Source organism: Bos taurus, chromosome 1 (assembly GCF_002263795.3).
Source record: "Bos taurus isolate L1 Dominette 01449 registration number 42190680 breed Hereford chromosome 1, ARS-UCD2.0, whole genome shotgun sequence".
NCBI lineage: Eukaryota > Metazoa > Chordata > Mammalia > Artiodactyla > Bovidae > Bos > Bos taurus.
In genome coordinates this window covers 73,303,486-73,327,770 of record NC_037328.1, presented here as the reverse complement: position 1 = coordinate 73,327,770, position 24,285 = coordinate 73,303,486, and the positions used below count along the sequence as shown (strand labels likewise).

The 24,285-nt window shown below is 44.7% G+C and overlaps 1 long non-coding RNA gene across 1 annotated transcript; it reads left to right on the top strand.

Moving 5' to 3' along the window:
* Nucleotides 1-5,983: 5,983 nt before the first annotated feature.
* LOC112447401 (uncharacterized) lies at nucleotides 5,984-23,913 on the top strand. Its single transcript, XR_003035587.2, has 3 exons — nucleotides 5,984-7,238; nucleotides 20,791-20,918; nucleotides 22,728-23,913. It is a non-coding gene; the product is annotated as an uncharacterized lncRNA (long non-coding RNA).
* Nucleotides 23,914-24,285: the final 372 nt, after the last annotated feature.

Genomic DNA, 24,285 nt, shown 5'->3' with positions numbered 1-24,285 from the left:
AGACTTTTCAGTTGCAATATTTTTTACATTTATTATTATCATTGCCTTCCAGGGCAGTTGCATCAATAGGGCTTATTTTCTTGATGTAAACATGTGCAGCTATTTTTATTAATTAAGGTCTAATTGGCTCAGAGGTAAAAGAATCCACCTGCCAATGCAGGAAACACAGGCTTGATCCCTGGGTCAGGAAGATCCTCTGGAGTGGGAAATGGCAACCCACTCCAGTATTCCTGCCTGGGAAATCCCATGGACAGAGGAGCCTCGCGGGCTACAGTCCATGGAGTCGCAGAGTCAGACACGACTTAACAACTAACTAGCAACATATGAGGCTCCGAGAGTTTGAGTGTCTAGTCAAAGACCAGAAAGCTGGTGAGGGTAGAGTTTGAATCTGAGTTTGTCTGACTTGGCACTCACAGCCACAGCCCCTAGGCCTTGCCTGTCCTGGTGCTACATGTCACTGGGGTCAGCTGCCTTGTCAACGGGGCATCTTACCAAGCAAGAACCTGCCATGTGCAGAGCTGTGAGGTGTGGTCGGAAGTGAGGAAGAGAGATGAATAACCAATGCCTGGCCCTTGCTGAATTTGCTAACAGACTGGCATGTGGTCCCAGACTTTCATCCCGAATGAAATAGGCAGAAATTCTAGAAAGCGAAAGTGAAAGTCGCTCAGTCATGTCTGACTCTTTGCAACCCCATGGACTGTATGGAATTCTCCAGGCCCGAATACTGGAATGGGTAGCCTTTCCCTTCTCCAGGGGATCTTCCCTACCCAGGGATCAAACCCAGGTCTCCCACATTGCAGGCGGATGCTTTACCAGCTGAGCTACAAGGGAAGCCCAAGAATACTGGAGTGGGTAGCCTATCCCTTCTCCAGTGGATCTTCCTGACCCAGGAATCGAACCGGGGTCTCCTGCATTGCAGGAAGATTCTTTACCAACTGAGCTATCAGGGAAGCCCCACTCCCCAAATTCCTAGCACCTGCTGCATACACAGCCTCACTCAGTTATTCAATCAAACATTAAACTTAGGTATTGCTTTGAAGGGATTTTGCAGGTATAAATAGACTTTAAGATAGGGAGATTAGCTAAGTGGGCCTGACCATATCAAAAGAGCCCTTTACATCCAGCTCTGGAGGTCAGAGATGAAGTCAGAAAGATTTGAAGTACAAGAGTACCCAGTGAGGCTTTGAAGACAGAGAGGGTCTTATGACAAGAAATACAGGTAGCCTCTAGGACCTGAGTGGCCTCCAGCTGACAACTGGCAAGGAAATGGTGATCTCAGCCCAGCAATGCAAGAAACTAAATTCTGCCAACAATCTGAATGAGCTTTGAAAATATTTTTACCTAGTACCTCTAGATGAGAACTCAGCCTGGCAGACACCTGACTTCCAGCCTCTGCAACTCTGAGCAGAGGGCCTAGCCTTGCCATCCATGCCTGAACTTCTACCCGTTGAGCTGTAAGCTAATATGGGTGTTGTTCTAAGCGGCTAGGTTTGTGATGATTTGTTACGTGGCTATGGACATGCAATCCACCAGGAAATGCTTCAGACCAGGGCAAACTGGGACAGTGGGTCACCCTGGACAAGTGTAGGTCCACGTGACGTGTGTCACTAGGGGATCTGTTAAGTTTTCATGGAGGAAGTGGCCAGGATTTAGACAGGGGAGAAGGGGCTGAAAGGTGCTTTAGAGGGGGACACAGCACAAGCACAGAGAGGCGGGGACATGCAAAGGGTGTCAACTGAGATACTATCAAGGCACCAACTAAATCCTTGAGGGGGTTAAGTGTTTGGGGGCAGAGACTTTTTAACTTCAGCATTTGAAGCGTCTGCTCCGGGGTCATGAAAATGGCAGTGAGATTAGCTGTGGTTGCGTGTTTCTCGTTTGTCACCCTGGCATTACTGCAGGTCACCCTCCTCAAAGAAGCTCTGTACTTCTGGAAGGCAGAAATGTGGCTTATTCAGAGTGTTACCCTAGTGCCTAGTGCAAGGTCAGATGTATCACTGCACGTTCAGCAAATGCTAAATAAAGACGTGGATAATTGGTTTAATGTGGACATTAAACAATACTACTACGATTCCACTTTCAGCCAATACTACTTTCAGCCAAATATGTAGCCACGTTGTCCCTGGAAATACAAAGAGGTGGCTGACCCATCATTTCTCCCCCATCCTCTCCCTGAATCTGACCCTTCTGCTGCGTGCAGGAGCCTCTCGGGTCCTCCTGCTCAGGACCTGGGCCTCTGAAGTCTTATAACCCATCTCAGTGCTGCTCCACACCAGCTGTTTGACACTGGGAAAGGAACTGAGTCAGAACAACACACAAAAAGCCCTTGGCATGGGGCCCAGCAAAGGGTAAGTTTCTTAAAGCTGAGTTGTCGGGATGATTGATTTTAAGTAGCAATGATTTATTTGCTGCCCCAATTCAGGTGGATACCTTTCCCTTACCCCATCCCAACCCAAGACATTTTCATTTTACTAGAAGATCCTGGGAATAAATTAAAAAAACTTTGAACCCCAATGGAAGGACTGCCCAATGAAGGTGGGTCAGTCAAGGGCCCACCCTTGGTGAGTAAGCCACAGCCTCTAAGGCTGCCTCACAAAGCCTAATCCTTGGACCAGCAGGGTCCTAGCCCTCTTCCAGACCACATGAGTCTGAATCTGTGTTTTCACAAGCTCCCTGGAAGAAGCAGTGGTCTAGAGGAACTCCTATCAGCCATCCTGGCAGCACAGCATCCCTCTGACCTTTCCTGACAATTTGCTGTAAGAGTTAAGGTCTGCCTTAACTCGAGCAGAGAGGCGAGCCAGACCACAAAACTCACAGCTGGCAAGAGAAAACCTCATTTCTAGGGACAGTTGGCTCTCTACATGTTTCAACAAACTGGCATTATCCAAGAGCTCTCATGGTCTGAAGTCAGGCTTAAAACTCAGCAAAAATAAACTTTCCAGGAAATTTCTGGCACTCCCACTTTTCAGACCCATCATCTCAGGAATGTAATCCAAGTAGTGGCCTCTTTCCCCACATTTAACTCCATTTCCCAGTTAAAGAGCATTGTCTTGCTGGCCTTGAGCTGACAAAGCACACACACACACGCGCACACACACACAGGGGAGAAAACAGGGAGCCCATCCTTAGGATGGGGTTTTCGATAAGTCTTTGGGAAAGTCTAGGGCCTCATTTTGGCACAATTAGTGTTCTACTTCTTAGGGTAAATATTATTTTTTAAAGAGCATCTTAATTCTGAGGGATATCTGCTTGTGGTCACTGGGATTCAAAGAGGCCTATTTGTAAGTAATAAAAAAAGCAGAACTCATAGTCTGCCTTCATGCAGTCAATGGTGCAATGGTCCTCATTTCTTATTTTCCAAGTAAGCAGCACACACAAATCTCCCTTGAGGACCAAAACTCAAATCAGCTGCATCCTTTGGACACATTCACAAATATTCATGAATGGACTGCTGTCCTGCTCCTTTAGGGAAGATAACAAGGCATGATCCCTTCACTACAGGAAACTCACAGCTCAGTGGGGAGAGCTGGCTATGCAACGTATCTATGAGAGTCTGCCCTAGTAATCTATTGCTACATTAACAATTCATCCCTATTTGAGCAGCTTAAAGCAACAATCATTTTAGTATCTTTCGTAGTACTTTTGGGACAGGAATTCAGGAAGTGCTCAGCTGGGCAGTTCTGGCACAGGGCTCCCCTCTAGTTGGAACCAGACACAGGCTGCTAAAGCAGCTGGGGGCTGGCTAGGCATCTCTCTTCATAGCATCTCAGGGCCTCTCCACATTCTTTCTCTGAGTGGGCCAACTTGGGCTTCCTTACAGCATGGCAGCCTTAGGATAAACTGTTTACATGACAGTTCAGGGCTCCAAAGGTACATGTCCCAAGAGAATCGGGCAGAAGTTCAGAAGTCACAGTGTTATTTCCTCTAGAGGAGATTTGTCAAAGTCACACTATATGTTGAGAAGAGCATGTAGGATGGGAGATGCCTTTTTCACCATCTTTGAATACAATCCACAGGAGTGTTACAGAAGAAATCAAATGTCATAACAAAATTAGGATAATTCAAGGAAGCTTAACAAAGGCATGAGTGATGAAGATATAAGCAAGGCGTAGAAACACGCTAGTGGTAAAGAACCTGCCTGCCAATGCAGGAGACACAAGAGACACAGGTTTGATCCCTGGGTAGGAAAGATCCCCTGGAAGAGGACATGGCAACCCACTCCAGTTTTCTTGCCTGGAGAATCCCATGGACAGAGAAGCCTTGAAGGCTACAGTCCATGGGGTCACAAAGAGTCGGACATGACTGAAGTGACTTGGCATGCAGAGAAACAACAGTGATATCCTGAGGTAGCTGGTAACACAGAGATTGCTACCTGTCCCTATTGGAAGGAACAAGGAGAAGGAGAGGTTGCAGGAACTCAGGAGAGAGGAATTCAAGCTGGAGGAATAAATGTCCTGACCTCATGCTCTCTGTCCGTCCAATCTCCTGCCAGGCTCTCCACTGACTGAAACCAACAGGAAGTCCACACTAATCAGCCTCTGGTGAAGAGAGTGGAGGGAAGAAGAGCAGAGAGTGTATCTGGAGAGGCAAGTAGAAGACATCCAGCAGTAAGGAATATCCGCAACACAAGAGAGATGATCATCTATACCACTAGAAAAGTGTGTGCAGAAGGAGTGTGTTTCTTTCTGTAAGAGGGAAATTTTGAGCGATTTCCAGGTAATGTCACAGAAGTGTAGATATGGATGTCTGGGATGCCCCTTTATCCTGGGGCAGTTGAAAAGGGAGTTGTCCACACAGGCAAGCCAGATAGGGACTATACAAAGTCTCTGGGCGTTGACAGGAGGGTTCCTGATGGCTGGTCCATGGCAGTGGTCCAACAGGAAAGACAGTTGATGGGGCTCCTCAATACCCATATGTGGTGGGATGCAGGCTGGCTGTGACGGAGACTGGCTGGTTTGTAGCACCACTCTGGCTGCCAGTGCCCATGCCCAGCAGAGCAGAGCCTGCCTGACTCCTGGAGGCGGATTCCTCTTCTGTCTGAGTGGTGTCTCCAGGCCTGGTTCTCTCAACCCAAACTTCATAAACCTCCCTCCAACTCACCCCTCCCCCAATCTGAAGACTCTTCATCTAACTTGGGAGTAAGGAAGCCTGGTTTTCAATCCAATCTTCCAAATCTGTCATATATCATATAACATGCAAACTCAAAAATCCAGTTTCTTGTAACTCTACATCCTCAATTTGTGAAACTCAAATACAAGATCTGACCTACTTGCTCTCTGCACTCTGCAGAGGTGTCCCTTCCTTAAAGCACATGGTGTGGAAATTGGGAGTGGCTGGAGAGGATGTTGGCTGGAGAGGATGTGATGGTGGTAGTGGGCAAAGGGGTGTCACAGAGCAAAAGAATTATCACAATTTAAACTAAAAAGTCCAGGAACCCAACAGATCACTTTTGGGGGGGTGAGAGACCAGGAAAGATTTTGTTTGATTCTTGGAAGAATAGATAATACACAATACATGTCAGCAGTAAGAGACTGCATTCTTGGAAGAAACATTCCAAGAAGACAAAAGAATAAGCATGAGAATGAAAACAGTCAAGAAAGGAGAGTTGGATTTGTAGGAAATGTAGGGGTATTTGCAGGTAAAGGTAGAGTAATTGGGTCTGAGTGGTGCTTTAGAAAGTGAATACAGTGACAGCATGTAGGATGCAGAGCCTATGGTTAGAACGCTGGATGTTCATTTAGTCATAAACTTATCGGAGCCTCACGCCCTCGCTTTCTGTCAGTTTTCGAGTCCACGTGTTCAGCTGTGGGCCCTCCTGACCCCACACCTGTGTTTCCAGCTTCCCCAGGACTTGTCCACCTACATAGCCCGCAAACTCCTTATGTGCCAGAGCTGAACTTGTCACTCCTTCTGCCCTCCACCCCACCCCTGGACCACATCCTGCCACATTCCCACCGCCCCCCCGCCCCCTACCCCCGCCATTCCCCTGGATAGGCTATGGCCTCCAGGCCAGAACTTTCATTTTCCTCAACTTCCCCTCCTCATTTCCTATCCCCAACCTCACAGATGCCTCCACTCTTCATGTTCAGCATAGCCAGACCCTTCCATTCCTTTCTTCTATTTTTTTTCCTGTTGACTCTATCTCCCTTTCCTCCTTACTGGAACTGCCCAAAGTCAAGCCATCTCTACCTCTCCCTTCACAGTTTCCTCTACAACAGATTGGCAACTGGCCTCCCTGCTGCTACCTGTCTGCTACCACTATCCACAGTGCAACCACAAACTTCTCTAACACTAAATCTGATTGTGGTGTTTCCCCTTTAAATACTTCCTCTGGCCATCCCAGGCCTATAGGATGAAGAAAACACTCTTTCATTTAGCATTTAAAGCCCTCATACACTGACCCCCCCCCCTTGTTACTCTTCCAGCTTTGTCCCCTGCTATTCCCTAGTGGCATGCATGAGTTGACATGTGGCTCTCTGCATTTGTCTGTGACACTCTTCTTAGGAGCGGCGAGTGATGCAGTTAGGCTCCAGCTGTTTGGATCAAAGAGGAAGGGCCTGGGGCAGAAGGAAACCTCAGACATGTATACTTCTGCTGGAGATGGAGGGGGCGGGGAATAACACTATCACAGTTAATTTTTCAAAAACAGTATCTTCCACCCAGTCAAATAAAGAGCAGTATGCTACCGAAGAACTGTTTGAATTGTCTTATGTTTAAAGACTGGAGAAAAAAGGCTTCAAAAGAAAAACAGATTTGGATAAGATCTTATTCTCTGAGGGGCTGCTATGGTAAGACCTCAAGGTGTTTTTATAGGTCCCTCTCATGAGACCAGGAAGATTAGAGTTTTTTCCTCTCGCAAGACTCAAAGCTTCAGAGAGAATGGAGGCCAGTTGAACCTTAATAAACACTCTTCAGAGAAAAAAAGGGAGAAGGAGTTGAAGGCCAGTTGATGAATCATAACTAATTAACTTGTTTTGTCTTCCCTGACTCTCTGGCTTTATTAAATAAACATAGATGATCTTAATAAAATAAGTTTTGGCTAACTTTATGGTGTCCTGTTACCAGCGCTAGAGCCAGGAGACCTGGCTTCTAATTTCAAGTATATCTCTAACTAGCTGTGTGATCTTGGGCAGTCCTGACCCCTCTCTGAGGTTTGGCTCCACGATGGACATAACCAGAAGACTGAACTCATTGGCACAACTCCCTATATACTCAAGTCTACATGTCTTCAATTTTAGGTCAGTGAAATATTTCCTCTCTTTCTATTCTTTACCCCTGAATTTTATTTTTTGAATTACTTCAATCCTCATCTCTCTTTATTTTTTCTTCTCATTCTATCTGCTTAGCCAGGCAAGGCGTAGTACTTGCCCAACCATTTTCCAGACTCTTGACCTGGGTGCACAGAGTACGTTCTGCCCACTGAGTCTATTCAGGTATATTAAACTTCCTTGGCAAGGACTCCAGCAGCCAACAGAGATCTAGACACTGTGCTGTCAAGAATCTTTTCCAGATCCGAGGGAGATGAGACCCAGGACTCCAATGCACGAGCTGTCATGCTAACTCTTACCCAATTGTAGCATCCTCTCTCAAGTTTTCACATTTGAGTGATTCTACTTTGAAAATATTTGTTTACAAGGGAAAGTAAATCCAACAGTAATATAAGCTGCTCTTAAAAAAAAAAAAAGACAGTGACCAAGCCATGATAATGGCAGTCAGTCTGATGGAACAAAATCAGCTAGCCAGTCCCCCAACTCAGCAGTCTGTGTACAGGCTCAACATCTTGTATATTATTGGGCCCCTTCAAATTAAGGACTCCATGATAAGGAGCTTATGTTATCAAAGGTGAGCATATCTACTCCTCAAAGACAAAATATCTGGATAAATGACTGAGTTTTCCACTTAAAAAATTGTGTCTTGACATCACCTTAGCTCAGGTAAAATGATAAGCCACCAATTTATGTTGTTGGTTCATCAACACATATGCTGAACCAACATCCCAGGCACTCCCAAACGAGTGGCTGGTAGGATCATCTCCATCAGCCTGCAAAGATGCTTATGATGTTAAAATGCTGTCAGAGATCAGAGATGGCCAGACAGACACCAGTTAAATTTAGAAGAGGTCAAGAAAATCAATACAAACTGAAAAAATGTGTTCAGTGGAGATGTGCTACCCTTTTAGATTTCCTTTATTCACCAGCTTCAGAAGATATGATAAAGAATCTCTGAAGAATGTTTCAGACAAGCTATTTGAAATCTTTTTCTCCCAGTAACAGTCCTTTGCAAGTTTTATTCAATCACCCAAGAACAGAGATGTTGACAGCACCTCAGACCTCTTCATTGAACAGTAATCATTGTTATGTGCCAGGTACTAAGTCAGGATGGTGCAAAACTGGACAAGACACAGTCCTGACCTGGGAGGGCTTATGGTCTAGTCAGGGAAAGCTACACTTAAACAAACAAAAAAAAGCAAATGAGATGTGTGTCAGGAAGAGACACGTAGGAAGTGAACTCAGCTGTGTAAGGAATCACAGAAAACTTGATTTTCTCAACAAATCATAGGCCACCAGTGCCAAAAAGAACCTTACAGGTTATCTGTTCCAATCCTAAACCCTTTATTTTACAATTGGAGACACAGAGAGGAAAAGTGATCACAGAATTTTAAAGCTGGGGCCAATATGTAAATTCTTTCTCCTTTTCTGGCTTTTTCCTTTCCTACTTATTGTAGGTTTCTCAAATAGTTTTTGGAAGTAGATGAAATGAAATCATACATGCCCTCCTGAAAGAAATCCATTTTGTTTTCCAACTGAAAATATACAAGTTATGTCTCAACTGATATTTGTTAAGTAAAGAGAATGACCTCCTAGATGACTAAACTCACTTCACAGTTATTTACCCTGTCTGTACAGTCCTTCCTTTATCCCACCGTCTTAGCTCTACTCTTAGCCATTATGGTCCTTCATAGAAATCTCATCATTTTACTTGTATTCTCTACATTTGCACTGCACTTTGGAGTTTAAAAAGTATTTTCCAGCCCACTGTCTGTATTTTGAGAATCAAGTTGTAGGCTTGATAGCTTTAGAGGGACATGAGAAGTGGGAGGAGGTTCAGAGTGGAACTAAGCTCATGATTATGTCAGGAAACAAGACCTGCAAAGTTGACTGATGGGAGCTAGGCTGCCTGGGACCACTCCTGTGCCCAGACAAGCAGAGGAGCACTGGGGCATGGAGTCAAAGCCATGAAGGCTGGTGAACTGGAAAGAAGCAAGTCAATAAACACTCACTGAATAATTCCTGTGTGCAGGGCACCAAGCTAAGTGGATCGAAAAGATGAATAAGCAAGGCACCCCCTTCAAAGAATGTTTGTATTGTTGTAGAATCTCAAGCCACAGGGAGTGGAAGACATGAGTGAGCAGAAGCCACAGGGCTGAGAGGAAGAGTAGGGTACCAAATTCCTGAAGTGCGGCCTCCGCTCCTCAGTGGGTTTGGCCACCTTCCAGCCAGTGACCTTGAGAAGGAGGAAAGGTGCCAGAGATGGTGAACATAACCACTGGACACATTTGGGCAGAGGTGGAGACAGGGATCAAGACCATCCCCATGGAAAAGAAATGCAAAAAAAGCAAAATGGCTGCCTGGGGAGGCCTTACATATAGCTGTGAAAAGAAGAGAAGTGAAAAGCAAAGGAGAAAAGGAAAGATATAAGCATCTGAATGCAGAGTTCCAAAGAATAGCAAGAAGAGATAAGAAAGCCTTCCTCAGCAATCAGTGCAAAGAAATAGAGGAAAACAACAGAATGGGAAAGACTAGGGATCTTTTCAAGAAAATTAGAGATATCAAGGGAACATTTCATGCAAAGATGGGCTCGATAAAGGACAGAAATGGTATGGACCTAACAGAAGCAGAAGATATTAAGAAGAGGTGGCAAGAATACACAGAAGAACTGTACAAAAAAGATCTTCACGACCCAGATAATCACGATGGTGTGATCACTGACCTAGAGCCAGACATCCTGGAATGTGAAGTCAAGTGGGCCCTATTAGAAAGCATCACTATGAACAAAGTTAGTGGAGGTGATGGAATTCCAGTTGAGCTCTTTCAAATCCTGAAAGATGATGTGAAACTTGAGTGAAAGTGCTGCACTCAATATGCCAGCAAATTTGGAAAACTCAGCAGTGGCCACAGGACTGGAAAAGGTCAGTTTTTATTCCAATCCCAAAGAAAAGCAATGCCAAAGAATGCTCAAACTACCACACAATTGCACTCATCTCACACTCTAGTAAAGTAATGCTCAAAATTCTCCAAGCCAGGCTTCAGGAATACGTGAACCGTGAACTTCCTGATATTCAAGCTGGTTTTAGAAAAGGCAGAGGAACCAGAGATCAAATTGCCAGCATCCGCTGGATCATGGAAAAAGCAAGAGAGTTCCAGAAAAACATCTATTTCTGCTTTATTGACTATGCCAAAGCCTTTGACTGTGTGGATCACAATAAACTGTGGGAAATTCTGAAAGAGATGGGAATACCAGACCAACTGACCTGCCTCTTGAGAAATTTGTATGCAGGTCAGGAAGCAACAGTTAGAACTGGACATGGATCAACAGACTGGTTCCAAATCAGAAAAGGAGTATGTCAAGGCTGTATATTGTCACCCTGCTTATTTAACTTATATGCAGAGTACATCATGAGAAATGCTGGGCTGGAAGAAACACAAGCTGGAATCAAGATTGCCGGGAGAAATATCAATAACCTCAGATATGCAGATGACACCACCCTTATGGCAGAAAGTGAAGAGGAACTAAAAAGCCTGTTGATGAAAGTGAAAGAGGAGAGTGAAAAAGTTGGCTTAAAACTCAACATTCAGAAAACGAAGATCATGGCATCTGGTCCCATCACTTCATGGGAAATAGATGGGGAAACAGTAGAAACAGTGTCAGACTTTATTTGGGGGGGCTCCAAAATCACTGCAGATGGTGACTGCAGCCATGAAATTAAAAGATGCTTACTCCTTGGAAGAAAAGTTATGACCAACCTAGATAGCATATTCAAAAGCCAGAGACATTACTTTGCCAACAAAGGTCCATCTAGTCAAGGCTATGGTTTTTCCAGTGGTCATGTGAGAGTTGGACTGTGAAGAAGGCTGAGTGCCGAAGAATTGATGCTTTTGAACTGTGGTGTTGGAGAAGACTCTTGAGAGTCCCTTGGACTGCAAGGAGATCCAACCAGTCCATTCTGAAGGAGATTAGCCCTGGGATTTCTTTGGAAGGAATGATGCTAAAGCTGAAACTCCAGTACTTTGGCCACCTCATGTGAAGAGTTGACTCATTGGAAAAGACTCTGATGCTGGGAGGGATTGGGGGCAGGAGGAAAAGGGGACGACAGAGGATGAGATGGCTGGATGGCATCACTGACTCGATGGACGTGAGTCTGAGCGAACTCCGGGAGTTGGTGATGGACAGGGAGGCCTGGCGTGCTGCGATTCATGGGGTCGCGAAGAGTCAGACACAACTGAGCGACTGAACTGAACTGAACTGAACTGGAGGGTAACCTGCCACAGGAATGGTAGACTCGAGCCTCTCCCCACGAACACCTTGAAGGCTGAACTTTTAGAATGGTGCTTCATTTTAAAGCTACTAAGTGGATTCTCATGAGCGAGTTTCTACTCAGTTTCTAGACAATGAGGTTTTAATAATGTTTACATCGGCTAAGAGGCCAGAAGGACCGTTTGATATTTAAAGGACCATGTGATATTTAAAACGTGGAGCGCCATGGCTGAGTGCTACTGAGGTCGCAGAGGAGCAGCTGGGGCAAGTGAGAGAGTGATCAGAGAGATGGAACAATGAGGCTCCAGGCAAGTTATTAACCACTGCAAATCTCTGAAGGGTACTGAGACAGTCCCATAGAACTCTCTAATCACAATTAAGAGGTAATGGGGGCAGAGGGAGTAGGGGATATGGGAGCCAGAGCAGAGACTTGTTAGAAACCAACAGTGAAGACAGAAACCTCAGAAAGAAGAGACAAGTTTGGAAAACCCTTAACAGAGACATTAAGCCAGTAGTTAGAGCATCAGCCCCACAAGGCTCTGTTTCACCCATCTGGACTTCAGGTTTTCCTTGCTCATCTAAACGAGCCCCTGGCAATGTTTACCAGAATGGCCACAACCTCCAGGCAGGTAGCTGGACCCTCCATGCACTGGCCCTGGCTCACCTCCCAGCCTCCTGTCCCTTGGCTGGTACCTAACCCCCTCCCACCTGCTGGTTCTGGCCTCTATCTGGATCCCTCCCCAATGACCTGTTGATAACTTCGCCATCCCTCAAGACTCATCTCCTGCAAAATACCTTTCCTAATCTTCCATAGCACATCCTGCTTCTTGATGACACTTCCATTTCATCCTGCACTATAGTAATATGTGCCTGTCTGAGCTCCCACCTTCACCCCACTTAGAGAACTTCAAGGGTAGAAACCTGATCACTTTCATTCATGTACTTGAAGCACTGGGAGCAGACACTAGTGTGTCATAGACCTTAATTGCAGTCGATGTACAGCTGGGACAAAGTTTCCATGACCCTTTAGAGGTCATGAGCTGGGGCCTAGAGCCAGATGGCTCAAGCTCCATCACCAGGTAGTGACCTGGGGCAGTTTTCTTCATCTCTGTGCCTCAGTTTTCTCATCTGTAAAATGAGTATAAGAGGACCTTAAAGGGATTTTGTGATAGTCTCTATAAGGCCTCTAGCTTGCCATGTAGACTCATTGAATGCTCAGTACATACAGGGAATGACTAGGAACATGGAATAATAGGCATACAATCTCCTTTTAATTCCTGAGAGGGACCTGACTCATGCTATACAGTAAGTCCCCTACATGTGAATGAGTTCTATTCTGAGAGTGTGTTTATAAGTCCAGTTTGTTTGTAAGTCCACAAAGTTAGCCAAGGTACCTAACTAACTCAATCGGCTATATAGTATTATACTGTAATATGTAATATGTTTACAATACTCTTCATACAAATAATCCATAAAAAACAAACAAAATATAAAACATTTAAAATCTTACACTCCAATACCTTGAAAAGTACAGTAGTACAGTACAACAGCTGGCACACAGGGGCAAGAGGAGTCACGGACTGGAGGAGGGAGAGGTGGTGGGAGATGGTAGAGCTGAAGGATCGTCAACAACAGGAGACAAAGGACAAGTTGCAAATTCACTCACACCTGACATGGATGGAATGTTCGCTTGCATCTTCGAAAGTTCCCAGCTTGAAGGGATGAAGTCGGTATGTAGGGGACTTACTGTATGTCCACATGGAAGTCTTTGTTTTCTTTAAAGTTCATATCTTCACATAGCTGCTCTACATCATTTCAAAGCTGACTGCGTATGCACAGGAATGCTAGTAGACAATTTGTTAACAAAAATTCAAAATAACTAAGTCAAAGACATTTTCCTCAAAGCAATTTATCAACTCAACTACCCATCAAACTTGTGCCACTATGAGCTGTGTAAGGCCGACAAAAAGGAAAATGAAATGGACAAGACACAACCCCTGCTCCCATGCTGCATCAGTCTCCCCAGCAACAGTTTTACAACTGTTGCAAAAGTTGTCAATATCCAGACAGGGCTACAAAGAAGGGCTGTGAAAGTCCAGAGTGGAAACCAACCAACTCTGTGCATCTTATTGCTAAAATAAGTGTACCTTTTCTGTTTCTTCCCAAACCATTCAATGTTTTTTTTTGTTTTTTTCTGAAGTCTATTTCTTGTTTCTGTTGGAAAACAGGTACCATCAGGAAGTCTACGTGCTTGAACTTATTTACAAATCAGAAATAGACTCAGATATAGAATACAAACTATGGTTACCAAAGTGGAAAGCACAGGAGGGATAAGTTAGGAATTCAGAATTAACACATACAGACTACTGTATATAAAATAGATAAACAAGGACCTACTGCATAGCACAGGGAACTATATTCAAAATCTTACAATAACCTATAATGTAAAAGAATAGGTATATGTGTGTATATATATATGTGTGTACATATATATATATGAAACTGAATCACTTTGCTGTATACCCAAATCATTGTGCATCAACTATATTTCAATTTTTTTTAATAATTTAAATATTTAAAAAAAGGAAGTCCATTTGATCCCAGGAAATAAAACTCAAAGGCAGCCCAGGATCAGCACTACTTCATGAGCTGATCCGAGGCACAGCCTCTATGTATTTTCTGAACTACTCCCACACATGGAGTGATTTCAGCTTTTCAAAGCCAGCAAGGAGACAGCTCAGGGCTTCTAAACTCAAGATACCCTGTTTAAACTTAAGAACTCCTTATACCCTGTTTCACTAGTTCCAGCGGTTATCCTGAGGACCATGGAAGGAGATGCAGCCAGAGGCTGCTTTGATAAGGATACAGATGGAGGAGGCGATTTTGTTCATGGCTTCCTGGGAGGCTGTTTTACCAAATGCAGTGACCAAAGATAAAAAATACTTCTTTCTTCTCTCTAGTGCAGAGAGGAGGTGAGACAAAGACTTGGACCCAGAAAAAGGAATCTCAATTTTTCTCTCCCCATGTCAAACTAGAAGTAACTTCCACTTCAGTAATTTCCTACTGAAATTAGAGAGGCAAAGCTAGGGTCCTATTACACTGCATTCTATCAGTGATGTGTGGTCCCTGGGGAACTAGCTGTTTAAGCAGATTTGCATGTCTGGAATTGATGATTTGAGTAATTTTTATTTTTTTTTCCCTCTCAAGGGGCAACATGACCTGATGGGATGAGGACTGTGGTTCTCTTGATGGGTTTTCCTTTTGGTCTTGGGGCCTGGATGGGGCTGGGGTCCTGGAGCTCTGGCTGCAATGGAGGGATGGAGGAGTAACCTCCAAGGTTACAGGAGCAACTCTGAGGGTTTTGAGTCCTAGTTCCAGTTGACCTACAGGCCAGCCCGTCCTATGGTTACTTGCTCAAGGCAGTACCTTCTCACTGACACTTCATATGTGTCAGAAAGAAAGAGAGCTGGGCAGTGTCCATGGGGACTTGAAGAAATTACTTCTTCCTAGCTTCAGTTGTCTCAGCTGTTGAAAGGAGTTGGAGCAGGTTAGAAGTAGGGGACTAGAAAAATCCTGATATTCTCAAAATGTCCCCATTTAATTGATCTGGAAATGAGATTCTCTCTACTGTGTTGGTTTGGGGTTATTCTGTGGAGGCCAGGGAAATAATGGTTCCTTGCTTTCCTTGGGAGTGGACCACAGTGATTATGGGGAATAGATGTTAAGCTGGAAGCCATCAAAGGCTGCTGTGTAGAGACCAGCCTGCTTTCCAGAACCAGGGGCCTCACAGGTGTTACACCTGTATCTAGGAGACATGCCATAGAGGAAAGAGCACAGACAAAATAGAAATCCTAGCGAGATGAACATCCAGCCACTAGACTAACCACTGAGATTGTGACCAGGGCACATCCCCAACCTAGTCTATTTATAGGGTGAGATAAATGTGGTAGACAAACTCTAAGGAGACTCCCATGGTTCATACCTTCTGGTGTCCACACTCTTGTATAATCCCCTCCCTTTAAGAGCAGGTAGGGCTGTGGCTTGTTCCTGACCAATGGAATACAACAAATGGTGGGATGCCACTCAATCCCATGATGACACTACATAAGCCTATAACACTTGCCCTGCTAGCAGACTCTCTGTATTGACTGTCTGCCTCGCTGGCTCTGATGGAGTAAGCTGCCATATAGAGAGGTCCATAAGGCAAGGAACTGAGGGTGGCCTCTGGCCAGTGGGCTGCAAGGAGTCAAGGACCTCAGTCCAATAACCCTCCAGGAACTGTGCACAACCATGTGAGCTGGGAAACTGATCCTTCTCCAGTCAAGCTGCAGATGAGACCCCAGCCCTGGCTGCTTCCTGAATGAAAGCCTTGTGAGAGACCCTGAAATGGGAAACCCAGCCAAGCTGCCCCAGCCTCCTGACCCACAGAATCTGTAAGATAACAAATGAGTGCTGTTGTGCACCATAAAGTTTGTGGTAATTTGTTATGCAGTAGTAGATCACTAATACAGTGAAGCAGTGGAATCTTCCTTGCCTGATATATGAGTCTGATAATTATGTTCTTCTGCTATCAGCATCGCACTGCTCCAACATCACACTGCTCCAACATCACACACACACGCATACACACACACATTGTAGGTTGCTGTCCCTGTGCTGGGGTGAGAATAATTTTTCTTCCTAGATCTCCTAGGGTATGTGTTCTATATTTAGATTCTCATTTAATCAGACTTCATTTTCAGGCTTTGTGGTGCTGATTGCAAACACCTTGCTCACATGCACAGATCCACATTCACACACACAGGTCCCACATTACACTGAATTTAATTAGGGATTAACTTGAAATAAAAGGACTCCAGCAGGAAAGAGGACTCCCCTGAGACAGAGTCTAAGGGCATGTAACATGAGGCATTGGTATTATTATTTGGTAATTGATTCTGAGAGAAAGGGTCAAGTAAAAGAATCAGCTATGGTTTTTCCAGTAGTCATGTACAGATGTGAGAGCTGAGCACTGAAGAATTAATGCCTTCAAACTGTGGTGTTGGAGAAGACTCTTGAGAGCTCCTTGGACAGCAAGGATATCAAACCAGTCAATCCTAAAGGAAATCAACCCTGAATATTCATTGGAAGAACTGATGCTGAAGCCAAAGCTCCAATACTTTGGCCACCTGATGCAAAGAGCTGACTCATCAGAAAAGACCCTGATGCTGGGAAAGATTGAAGGTAGGAGAAGAAGGGGATGACAGAGGATGAGATGGTTGGATGGCATCACTGACTCAGTGGATATGAGTTTGAGCAAACTCTGGGAGATTGTAAAGGACAGGAATGCCTGGAGTGCTGCAGCCCATGACGTTGCAAAGAGTTGAACAGGACTGAGCAACTGAATAACAACAACAAAAAGAATCTGCCAACTCAACCGCAAAAAAGAATGAAATAATGCCATTTGTAGCAACACAGATGGATCAGAGATTATCATACTAGCTGATGTGAATCAGACAAAGACATATTCTATTGTATCACTTATATATGGAGTCTAGAAAAATGATACAAATTATCCTATTTACAAAACAGAAGCAGACTCACAGACTTCAAAAACAAACTTATGGTTACCAAAGGGGAAAGGTGAGGGAGGGGGGGAATAAATTAGGAGGTTGGGGATGAGCACAGATTCTTTACCATCAGAGCCACTAGGGAAGTCCCAACATATACACTACATTATATAAAAAAGATAACCAACAAGGACCTACTGTATAGCATAGGGAACTCTACTCAGTATTCTGTAATAACCTATGTGAGAAAAGAATCTGAAAAGGAAAAGATATATGGATACTAGGCACAGGGTTCCTGCTCAGTCATGTCCGACTCTTTGCAATCCTTTGGACTGTGTAGACTGCCAGACTCCTCTGTCCATGAGATTTCCCAGGCAAGAATACTGGAGTGGGTTACCATTTCCTCCTCCAGGAGATCTTCCCCACCCAGGGATCTTTCAGATTCAGGAATCGAACCCATGTCTCCTGTGTCTCCTGTACTGCAGGCAGATTCTTCAGCCTCTGAGTCATCAGGGAAGACAGATATATGTATACATATAAGTAACTCACTTTGCTGTACACCTGAAACTGACACAGCATAGTAAATCAACTATGAAAGTGTTAGTGCCCAACCCTTTACGACCCCATGGACTGTAGCCTGCCAGGCTCCTCTGTCCGTGGAATTCTCCGGGCAAGAATACTGGAATGGGTAGCCATTCCCTTCTTCAGGGGATCTTCCCAACCCAGGGATGGAACCTAGGTCTCCTGCACTGTAGGCAGATTCTTTACTATCTGAGCCACCAAAAGTTTTTTAAAAAGAATTAAGCCTGAGGCAGAATTAATCTAGCAGGGGAGCACCATTTCTATAATATCTTTTAAAATGGCCACTTGTATTTTAATAGCTGTGAAAGACACTGGGGTCAGAAAGAGACATGACTGAGTGACTAATACAAAGACATTAGACTTCTTTTTAGGTAAAGAGAGTGGGAATAGTAAGCTGTGTGTTATTTAGCACATTTTGTTCCTTTCTGAGTCTGCTTTTCTGGAGTCCTGACATCCTCTACAAACAAAATCAATGTTATGGATGGCCTCATTTTGGACAGGAATGAAGTGAGACCAAAGTTTGGCTAGTGTCTAGGGTAATGACTGTCAGAACATTCCAGAGTGGTGCTGAGGAAATCCGGCCCACACACATCTTCAAGTTTGAGGAGAAGCAAATCTGTGCCTTTACCAGCAGGACCTTCTAGGCCTGGTGGGGAGCCAGACACTCTTTTCCAGGAGAGTTTGGGAGGTGCTACTACTGTAGCTGACTTAGGAAGATGTGACAGGAGCCAGAAGAGGTGAAAATGTCTGGAAGTCAGCACAGGGCTGGGGGGCCAGTGAGCAGTGCTCAGGAAATATTTTTGAATGAATGAATGACAAAGCATTAATTCCTGCCCTTACAAGCCTAACAGCTCCATTTCCCAGGGGTTTCCCCTTAGCACTTCGACTTTGCCACCAAGGGAAAAATAAGATACACCATTGCCCTTCAAGAAACTTACAAGACAGGACAAGACTCAGGAAATGACCAAAGACAAGGGAAGGCCCAGTCCATTGAGACGAGAGGAACTTAGGGAAATTTCAGGGAATTTCTGGTGATCCCTTCCAAATCACAGCAAAACTTTGGGTTAGGCAAGGGTTGTGGACACTTCTTGATGAACCGATTGAAACTTTCAAAGTCCCCTGCTGCTTGTGGCCCTAGCAGAAGGCCCTTAAGAGTTCCAGGATGAAGGCAGTTGCTGTCCTAGGGTTCAGTACCCGCAGCCGGGCCAGCAGCGAGGCAGCCTCGGCCGGTCCAGGGCCTCCGCCGAGGCCAGTCCGCGCCCCGCGCCGCTCGCGACCGACCGGCCCGGACGCGGGCGGACAGCGCGGAGCCCCGGGCGAGCCTTTGTGCCGCCGGCAGCTGCCTTTGTGCGACGCGGGTTCGCGCGCCCCTCCAGGCGGCCGCCTCTGCAAGGATCGCCCCCGCTGCGCTCCATACCTGCTCCTTTGTCACCAGCTGCCGAAGAATTCAGAAAATCAAATTTATTTCCCGATTACCGATTACCGCCGGGACGCCCCTTTGTGCGGTGAGGCCTCTTTAACGGTTGCGATTCCAGCCCACTCTGTGAAGAAGGCTTTTTAAGGAAAATGCGCCCCGCTGACTCCTGGCCCCCGTGGGAACTTGCGGGCGAGATCTTCTCGCAATAAAGACGCTAACGAGCCCCAAGACGTGGGCTTGTCAAGTGTCCTGCCTGCTAACGGGGATAAATAAATAGGCCTCTTGAGTTCGGATAGTGTATTTCCTTTTCCCCCCCTTAGGAATGAATGGATGGATGTTGACTCCAAGGCTTGCCAGCCCAGCGCTGCCCTCAGCCTGCGGGTAAATCCAATTTCAGCCTCTGAGTGCTCAGCGCTATCAGCACCTCGCCACTGCCGGAAGCCACAGGCCAATCTGAAAAAGTTCCTCTTCCACCGGATTCTCAGGTGTCTTAGGCACCTGAAGATAAACGATGGTACCATTATTTCACCTGATTAGGTTGAGATTTTCTGAAATGAACACAAAATATTGCCTCGCCTTGCCAAGTTTTGTCCACAGTAGGCAGGGGAGTGTGGTTTTTTGTTGTCTGTATTTTTGTGGTTTTTTTGGTGCTTGTGTGGGGAAACCAGCTTCCCAGGTGGCTGTGGTAAAGAACCCGCCTACCAATGCAGGAAACGTGGGTTCGATCCCTGGGTCAGGAAGATCCCCTGGAGGAGGAAATGGTAACCCACTCCAGTATTCTTACCTGGGGAATCCCAGGCACAGAGGAGCCTGGCAGGCTATAGTCCATAGGGTTGCAAGGAGTTGGACGTGACTGAGCACACACACACATGTGGAAATAAATGTTTCTTTTAAAGAAAACCAATTTTTTTTAAAGGTAATGTAGAGTAGACCCATGCTGACAATATACATCATTTCCACTCTTTTTGTAATAGCAGTAGTGTGTCACTCAGTTGTGTGCAACTCTTTATGACCCTATGGACTGTAGTCCACCAGGCTCCTCTGTCCATGGGATTCTCCAGGCAAGAATACTACAGTGGATTGACATTCCCTTCTCCAGAGGATCTTCCTGACCCAGGGATTGAACCTGAGTCTCCTGCGTTGCAGACAGATTCTTTACCGTCTGAGCTACAGGGAAGATCTTTTTGTCCACTCAAAAATTAATGTGTAGGAGAAATAGATACACAGATTCACCAACCTATCAGCATCATTCCAATAATACCCTGAAAACAGTTACAAAGACCATCATAATTCACACATTCATAAATAATATTTAGCGTTATAATTTGAATTATATAGTCATGAAGCAAAGGCATCCATAATAGGAGAACTTAGTCCACTGATTTTAAATTATGCGTGTTCTGAATCTTTTGCAAACACTAAAAAAAAGAGTAATGATATATAGCACTTAGCAGGAGTCTTTTTTCTCCTCTACCTCTTGTTTTTTTATCGTGAGAATTTGGAGATGCCACTCAGTTGCTCTGTGACTAAAGGAAGCGAATATAAATCAATGCCACATTTGCTAACAAACAGCATTCCTCTCTTTATCTACATCTGTGCGTCTTCTCTCTCTCTCTCTCACACACACACATCCCCCACAAGAGCTTGGCCCACTCAGCTTCCCTGTAATTTCACAAAAGAGTGACTCTAATGTTTTCTGCTTCGTAGGGAGCCAGTGGTCATGGCGGTGAATTGGATACCTACACCAGACAAAGCCTGAGAGGCGTAATCAAATAAGGGAACCACTTGAACTGAACTCCCAGCAGGAGCAGGAGGGAGGCCTGGAGAGGTTACAGGTACTTTTTATCCAGCCTCACAGGAGAGAACCAACTTCCTGCTGCTAGAAATTTGTCTGCAATTTTTTTCCTCATTCAGACAGAGAGCTGGGGTCCAGGAGACACTGGGTTGATATGATAACTTGATTAAGGCCGGGACAGATGACATGGGAGCACCAAGTCAGCTCAAAGGAATCTGTGCTCTCCTCTTTAACCTCTCCTTGGGAGCCTACAAATTATATCTATTAATGTATCAGCCCCCTGGCATCACACAAATACATCATCCCCTTAAATGTATGTCAATCATTCACAGGAGCCTTCGTGGAATACCCACCACATTTTCATTTCTCTCTCCCTTAAAAAAAAAAAAAGTTTAACCTGTTGGGTTGCTCAGACAAAGGGTTGTAGCCTGCCACCTCTTGCTGCAGTCACTTGGGAGGTAGGAGTCGTGTTGTCAGCCCAAGCATTCAGAGAATCGTTTAAATGGGCCCCAGGCAGCTGGATAGGATCCAGGGGAGAGACTCTCAGAGGAGGAAGGATTTGGAAACCATGTTCAGTGAAGCATGAATGGAAAAAAAATGAGGATTAGTCTGGAGAAGGGAAAATGCAGAGAGAACTTGAGATCTAAAGAAATACTAAACGGAAGGAGGCTGGGTGTCTTGCATGGGCCCCAGGAGAGCCCAGAGAGAGACAGGCAGTCAGGGAGAGCCAGCAGAGTGCCTGGATGAGAAATGGGCCACGTGCTGCGGCCGCCCTGGGCGGATGTGAAGAAATCCTCAGGCAGTATGGCCACAGTCACAGGAATCCCAGTTCCCTGCCCAGTGTCTGAGCCGGGAGACAGCCAGCCACTGAAAGGCTGAGAAGCTTCAGTTCCAAATACTGCTGGGAGAGGAGGTGAACTGAGGGTTAATTTACCATCCATACAACATACAGATTTTTTAAGTGTAGAATTCAATGAGTTTTCATAAATGTAACCTATGTAACCACCAGCCCAGTCAAGACAGAAACATAACGAAAACCCTAGAGAGAAGTTTCTTTGCCCTCTTTCCAGTCAAAATGCCCACTCCCCCCGCCCCACCCCCGGCAATCACTGTTCGGATTTCTCTCACTCTAGATCCATTTTGTCTGTTTTGTCTGCGTTTAAATGGAATTGGTCAGTATGGGCTCTTTTGTCTCTGTTTTTTTTTCACTTTATGTGCTTTTAGGACCCATCCTTGTAGTTTGTCCTTTTTATTGTTGACTAGTTTTTCCAATAAGGATAAAACACCTCACGTTTGCCTGCTCTCCTGCTGATGGACATTGGGGTGTTTCCAGTTAGAGGTTATTATTAATGCAGCTGCTACTAGCAGCACCCTCTCACAATTTTTTGGTGCTAGCTCAAAGGGTATATTCTAAATGCCATTTTGAACTGGACTGCAAAGCAGGGAAAAGCCCAAAGCCATAAGGTATGGTTTTAGTCAAGGCAGGAAAACTTTCTGGGACTTGACAGTTTCTGGTTTGCATGTCTTTCCCAGAAAACACAAGTTGTACCCCTATTCTTCCCACTGGTGGGCAGCAGGCTCCATCAGGACTGCTCTCTGCAAGCTGGGGCCCTTCCTGAGAATATCTTAGCAAAATGGTTGTTAGTTATCATTTAGATCTACTCGAAATGTTGAAATTTACATCTGTTGAGCTCCTGCCATGTGCCAGGCCCTGTGGGTGCACTGGGGCCTATGGGAAGAGAGAGAGGAATCTGAGGAGCCTGTCTTTAACCTGCTTGCGGTCTAAAAGGAGAATTAAGTGAAGTGTAAATTATGAAACCATAACTCAGTGTTCAACAAACATTCACAGGTCAACTGCTATGCTGGTGTGAACCAGGGACAACTATTGAGAGCCCACATCTGCTGTTTCACCTTGAGACAAGGAACCTGTTCACACTGGATGAGCCCATGTCTATGCATGTCCTCTTTCAGATGGCCCTGAAGGTGACATAGGCAGTGAGACTTTGAAGATCACATCAAAGCCATCAAAGCACAGAATGTTGGTGCCGGATGGCCCTTTCAAGTTCACGGTCCACTCCATCCCAAAGACAGATGGGAAAACTGAAGCCCATGCTAAGAGAAGTTCCTTCCCCAAGGCCACAGGCAGAAATGTTTGCCCTCCTAGTACAACCATTATTCTGCTGTATCAGTCTGCCATTTATGACAAAGTCCTCCTTATATGACAGAGAACTATTTATAATGCTAGTATTGAGGGATATGATTAGTACATTTGCTGTGGGTTGATATGTCAGATTTGGCCTGTGAGCAGCTGTTACATTTAGAGAAACACGTTTGAATCCAGAAGTCATCCAAACTCTGTGATAAAAACAGTAGACCATGTCATGCTAGGATCCTACGTGATTATGACTGATTTGTCCTCTAAGTTGTTTATTTATCTCATTGTTGGGCTTTTAGTTTATTTCCTTGTCACTTTTTCTATACATAGGTTTGACAGCTGTGTAATCACAGAATACTGTATAATCTACTTTATATTTTGTTTTTTTGAGTAAAACCTTCTTACTTTGGCCAAACCACTCTTGCCTTTAAAAACACTGATATATATTGCATGACTACAAAGGGGAACAAAAAATAATTGTGATCACGTTGAAGTTCCATACTCTTTTCCAAACAGTTATTAACAGATTTATGTCAAATAAAAAATGAAATGAATTTGGATTTATGCAAACTTGGCAGGAATTCATTCAGAATTCATTTGCAAATCAGAGGGGACAAAGATACCACTATTCCTACTTTGTGGTTTTTAAATAATACTAAAACGTATAAAGTACTTTATCCATACACACACTTTACAGTTTTCAAAATATCTTTATATCCATTCTTTTACTGGAACCCCTGACCAATGGGCAAAGCATGTATTATCTCCATTTTGCAGATTAAGAAAACAGCCTCAATATCTCATAATAACCTATAAATGAAAAGAATCTACATCTGTGTGTGTGTGTAACTGAATCACTTTGCTGTACACTTGAAACTAACACAACATTGTAAATTAACTATACCTCACTAAAAAGAAAGAAAGAGGGGGAGAGAGAGAGAGGAAAAAAGGAAAGAAGGAAGAAAACAGCCTGGGATAAGTCACTTATCCAAATTCACATAGGGAATACATCCGTGTGACGGCCACCATACCACCCTCCACCCACAGAGCAACAGAGCACACGCCCAGCCCACACCACACCCAAATAAAACAGAAGGCTCCACACCATTAACAGAGCAGTTCTCTTTGAGTGAATCATGAGATCTGTGATCACGGAACATGTTTTTTAAACACCTAATATTTACTTTCTGTATGTCTTCTGTCAGAAACAGAACTGGCAACATAATCTGCAGGACCCCCTGCAAAATGGAAA